Here is a 5,943-nt window from a genome sequence, read left to right on the forward strand (position 1 = left end):
GTACTGAGAAGGAGAAAATAAGCAAAACCTTGGGATTCAAGATAGGACAGGGAGGGATAAATCACCCATTATGGTCACAGGCAAAAGGCAGACTTGTTAGGGGAAGAAAAAAATAACATGAAATTATTACAGGCATTAACAACAACAACACTTAACAGACAGAGTAGGACAGTGAGAAGCATTACCACATCTTAAAAACACCTTTCCCCACCCCTCCCTTCTTCCCAGGCTCAGCTCTGTCCCCAATATCTCTATCTCCTCCCCCACAGCGGTGCAGGGGCAGGGAATGGGGTGTGCAGTCAGTGCTGCTGCTTTTTCCATCTTGGGAGGGTAAGCATCTGGAACTTCTCCCTGCTCCAGCTTGGTCCCCCTCTCACAGAAGACAGTCCTCCACAACTTTTCTCCAACTTGAGTCCCTCCCACGGGCCACAGCATTTCCCTAGCTGCTCCAGTGAGGGACACCATTTTTTTCCAATTTGAGTCACTCCCACGGGCTGCAGCCCTTCCCAAGCTGCTCCAGCGTGGGACACCCCCACATGTTGCAATCCTTCCAGAGCAAAACTACAACAGCAGGGGCTGCTTTTCCAAACAGGGTCCTGGTTGTCTTCGGACATAGACACCTTAATTGCAATATGGGACCCCCCACAGACCATATATCAGTGTCTGCTCCACCACAGACCTTCATGGGTGTCGGGGGGGGGGAGCTGCTCTGCTGTCTCACCACAGGATACACGGGGGTCTCTGCTCTGGCACACCTCCCTCCTCTTTTCTTCCTCTGTTCCTCCACTGACCTTGGTGTTCACGCAGCTGCCACAACTCCTCACAAGTCCAACTCCTCCTCCCAGGTCCCTCCATAAATACGTTATTGCAGAGGTGCAGCTGGTTGGCTTGGCCTTGGTGCAGAGGTGGAGCTGACTTGAAGCTCGGTGAGAAGCTTCTCACAGGGGGCCACCCCTCTAGCCCCCTCCCCTGCTACCCAAAACCCCCACTACTCACTCAAACCCAGGACACCTAGAAAAGGAACCGAACACTTTTAGGGTTTTATTTCCCACTCAAGAAGATCCCTTCATGATGGCTCCTCTCCAGCCATGCACACACACGTGTGTGCACACACACACACTCTTCAACTCCCTTAGGCTCCTTGAGTGAAAACTACTTCCACCAACATATGGTGTATATGGAAAAAAGATATGTCTGCCCGTCAGCTGAACCACGACCGCAGTGAAGCTTGTGAAGGGTCGCTGCACAGCCTGCCTGAATTCAGTCTCTGCTATAAGTGAACAACATCTTTTCCTATCTTTTTTCAGAGCTGTGGAGCAGCCAGTGGTCCTGAAACTCTGTAAGGCAGAGCTGGGAGTGCCTCCTGGGCTTGGCATCTCCTGCCAGAAGGCTGAGGGGAGGGCAGCCTGGGGCACCCCGTGGCTGACAGCCAGGCCCAGAGGTGCGGGGTGTCCCCAGGTACCCGTGCGGGGCCCCAGGGCCTCCAGGAGAGGGGCTGCCATGTCGGCCCAATGACCTGAACAGGAGGTGGGAAGCTGTCACCGTGGCAACGCGCGTGAGTTAAGCGGTGTTGCCTAGCAACCATGGCTCCGGGCCCTGGGGGCCTCTAGAGAGTTCAGAGCCCAGCCATTTGGGGGCTGAGGGGAAGGGAGATGTCTTGGGAGAGGGAAGGAAGCGGGAACCTGCCTTGAAAACAGGCCCGAAACCAGCCAAATGGAGGGTCGAAGGATGGGCTGAGGTGGGAGAGGTGCAATGGGTGTCTGTAGCAAGGTTCTGGGAGTGCCAAGATGGCTTTGGCCCAGCGCTGTGGGGCCTGGCTGCAGCCCTCTCCAGGGAAGGCTTCCCACACATGCCACTCGTCCTTCAAATCTCCTGTGTGCTCCCCTCATTTCTCCTATGGGGGAGTACAGCCAGGTCAAGCCAAAGAGCGTGTGGTGATGTGAAAGGATGTTACGGGACGTCCCTGCCCCAGTTTTAGTTTTCTTGGTGGAGACTGAGATCAGAATGAGCTCATTGAGCATATCACTGTCATGCAACAGAGTACTTTTCTTTTTTTTTCAGTAGCAATAGTCATACCAATAGGTAAAACACAGTTCCTTAAAATAAAATGTGTTTATGGAGACTTGCTGAGATCTAGACTTTGCATCCCAAGAAAAGAGGTCACAAATGAGTGGGGTCCAGAGGAAGCTAATGGAGACAACCACATGTCTGTATGACAGTTAATTTTCTTTGTTTTTCCGTGCTAGTTTTCATGAAAATTCATAACTGGCTTGTGCCAACTGAGGAGAGAGGCTAGGACGGAATTACAAGGGTAAATATTTAACCATGCAAGTGAGGCGTCCCAGCCAAACTGGGAAGTCAAAGGAGGTAATTCTGACCCTCTACTCCATTCTGGTGAGACCTCACCTGGAGTACTGCATTGAGCTCTGGAGTCCTGAGCACAAGAAAGACATGGACCTACAGGAGCAGGTCCAGAGGACGGCCACAAAAATGATCAGAGGGATGGAGCACCTCTCCTATAAAGAAAGGCTGAGAGAGTTGGGGCTGTTCAGCCTGGAGAAGAGAAGGCTCCAGGGAGACCTAGTAGAACCTGTAGCGATCGGGCAACGGGTAATGGTTTTAAACTAAAAAAAGAAGGTAGATTCAGACTAGATATAAGGAAGACATTTTTTACAATGAGGTTGGTGAAACACTGCAACAGGTTGCTCAGAGAGGTGGCAGATGCCCCATCCCTAGAAACATTCAAGGTCAGATTGGACAGGGCTCTGAGCAACCTGATCTAGTTGAAGATGTCCCAACTCATTGCAGGGGGGTTGGAGTAGACAACCTTCAAATCCAAACCATTCTATGATTATATGTTTATATATTCTAAGATTTCTCAAATAAAAATGTATCCACTTTTGATCTTCTTGCATTTTGTTCTACTACAGCCATTAAACTTGTGTCTTTTGCATCCAGAAAAGAAACCAATTCTGAACTTTCTCCATTACTATTAAACTGTGCAATGGAAAAGAATTTTGTAATTGTTTTCTCATAATCCCTACATGGCAATCTGAATTCCTGGTACTAGACATATTCTACAGGTTTCTGTTAAGCATTTTAGAATTGTTATTTTAGTATAAACATTCCTACTAACTGTGAAGTAGTTATGTTAAGGAGCAGCTGATGAGGAGCCATGCTAGAAGCAAGTATCTAGGCAGACTCACTGCCATGATGCTAAAAGCAAATTTGTGAAGTCCCAGATTTAGTGCCCCTTCACCCCCCAATTCCTTTGCTGCAGAGAATCACAAATTATCCCAAATTCTTTAGACATGAGAATTGTACTGTAAAGTACAAATCACTGTGGCTATAAGTTCTTTCTATGATTCATGAGCATACTTTATAGCATTTCTAAAGTGCAGAATTTTATTCCTGGTTTCAAGTTGATGTGATAAACTTCCCTGGATTTCTATCTCCCTGTTTATCACTACCACCAGCACCAGCTGGTCAAATTATGATCTGCTGCATTAGAAAAGTGTATATGCTATTCTTTATAAAATATATGGAATAGAATAATTCCATCTGTAAAGAGACCTTGGTTTATACTCACATTGAGTTTAAACTGAAAACATTTAATATCAAGCACAGAACAGTAACATTTTTATAGACAACTGTGCACCATATTTTATTTCATATATCCAATTCCGCATGTGCCCTCTTTTACTATTTAACAGTGCTAAACAGTTATATATGAAGGTGTGGGTTTCTTCTGCGCCATGCTTTACCATGTATATTGATGTGCTGATTTGTTAATGTATCATTCTGATTTTGTAAATGATGTCATAAGCTTCATGGTAGTGAGAAAGCAGGTCTGTAGATCTTTACACTGTTATCTGACATTTGCACTAACAATAAAACCTTTTAGGAATAAACAGACTATGGATCCCTGACTCAGGAAGCTGTAGGCTTACTTAACAGCTTGTTGTCTAATTTTACATCACCCATAGCTCATGAACCGGTGGTGCAGTGCTGCTGCCTCTTCTCACTCTGGCACCCAAGATCAGGTTTACTGACTCTGCATGGCATGTGGTGAATGAGGAGTGGGAGACAGCCTGTACTGACAAGCTGTGTCTGCGGCACATGTCTCCCCGTGTGGTGTTCTTCCCAAAAGCACATTCCCCAGCTGCAGCCTGTGACATGACTATCAAGGGGAACTTGGCATGGGCAAAATGATCTTCTTTGAACCACGGGGTTGATTGCAGCTGGTCTTTAGAAGCTGAGAAGCCTATGCTTGAGGAAAAGTCAGCTACTGGGGGCTTCAACTATAGCTGCCATGCTGTGCACTAAGACAATTACCAATGATGCTCTAGTTCCTGAGCGTCCTAGCCTGGGTTGCTATACTTTAGGAATTGAAAGCTAGGTTTGCTATTCGGCTGCAAAATTAATGCGTCATTTCATAGGGACACATAACTAAAGTAACTGCCTGCCTTCCATGTGAAAAGCAACAGACCTCCCTGTTTATACTAATTAATGATTTAATTGTATTTTTTGGAAATGCAAAGGTGTTGGGCCCAGTTTTGTGGCCAAACACCTGTGTAGAGATCTTCCTTATTTTCTCTTTCAGATTCAGTTTCGAGATGGAATATGACTTGCATGCACCTTCAGTAAAGAGACAGACAGAAATAATAAATTTTAGAATCGCACTGATTAAAAGTAAGATCCAAAGGGAAAAACATCCTATTATAATATCTTATAAAGATGTGTTACAACAAGTGTTGGATTTATTGTAAATCTCTTCAGAAAAAATGCAGAGTTAGGATTTAATAATTCTCAACTATACAATTGAAGGAAAAGGCTAATTTTCCATATTTTTTTTCTGCCAACCATATTTCAAATGTAAGAGTTTTTCAGTTGGCTACAGATTCTTCTTTTTACTTATTAAAAAAACAAGAAAGGCAATAGTGTGGGAGAGAAGGAGGAAACTTTCTGAAAGTGAAATAAGTTTCAAGGATTTTTTATGCAATGATTGCACTTAAATGTTCTGTTTTGACAGGGTACAGGTTCGATATTTTGTTGAAATTCATAATACAATGAGTGTAATTACACTGAAATTATAGTGTAGTTACACCAGTAATTTTTTATCCTACAATTACCACTAATTCACATAACCACAAAGAGCATTGCTTGGAATAATTACAGAGTGAACACAGTGGTTCACGTGAATACAATGTACCTCTGAGATATATATACACATACATATATATAGATGTGATTGTGTGTCTGTCTATACATGTATATAGAATTCAGATGTACAATACACACACGTGTGTTGTATAGAATGGAAATAACTGAAATATCTGTATAGTTACTTCATATTTGTATTGGCATCAATTAATCATTAAAAAGCATGACCTTACTGTAACCAGATATCAACTGGACTGAAACTACACTGTAAGTAATCACTGTGTGATTGTGTTGATATCCCATATACTTAAAATGCAAAACATTTTAATTCTCCATTGCAAATCATTTTAGAAGTTGATATAGTGACTTTATTCTAATCTCATTTACTTGCAATTGTTCGCTGAATGCCACATTAAAAAAAAATCTAATCATTGAATTATTTGAGTATGATGAAATGATTCCAAATGTGGTTTCGATGCTTTTATAACTCAAAAATAGGTAAGACGTAGAATTTTAGGTTTGTAGTATTAGTTTTCTATAAGAAATACTGAGAATTCACTACAGTTTGAAGATATTAGAAAAACTAAGATATTAAACATTCCACATTATTATTGGTATGTTTCATATTAGCTTTTGCAAGAAATTGTTAAAAATATTTAAGTTTTTACAATGCACCAACACATTCACTATAGAGCGCAAGGAATGCTTCTCATCTAAAGAGTAAGACAGATGTGAAGGAGAAAAAAGACAAAGGTAGAGCAAAACAGTAGCAGTGATCTT

Source organism: Tyto alba, unplaced genomic scaffold (genome assembly GCF_018691265.1).
Source record: "Tyto alba isolate M040663 unplaced genomic scaffold, T.alba_DEE_v4.0 Super-Scaffold_2, whole genome shotgun sequence".
In the NCBI taxonomy this organism is placed as follows: domain Eukaryota; kingdom Metazoa; phylum Chordata; class Aves; order Strigiformes; family Tytonidae; genus Tyto; species Tyto alba.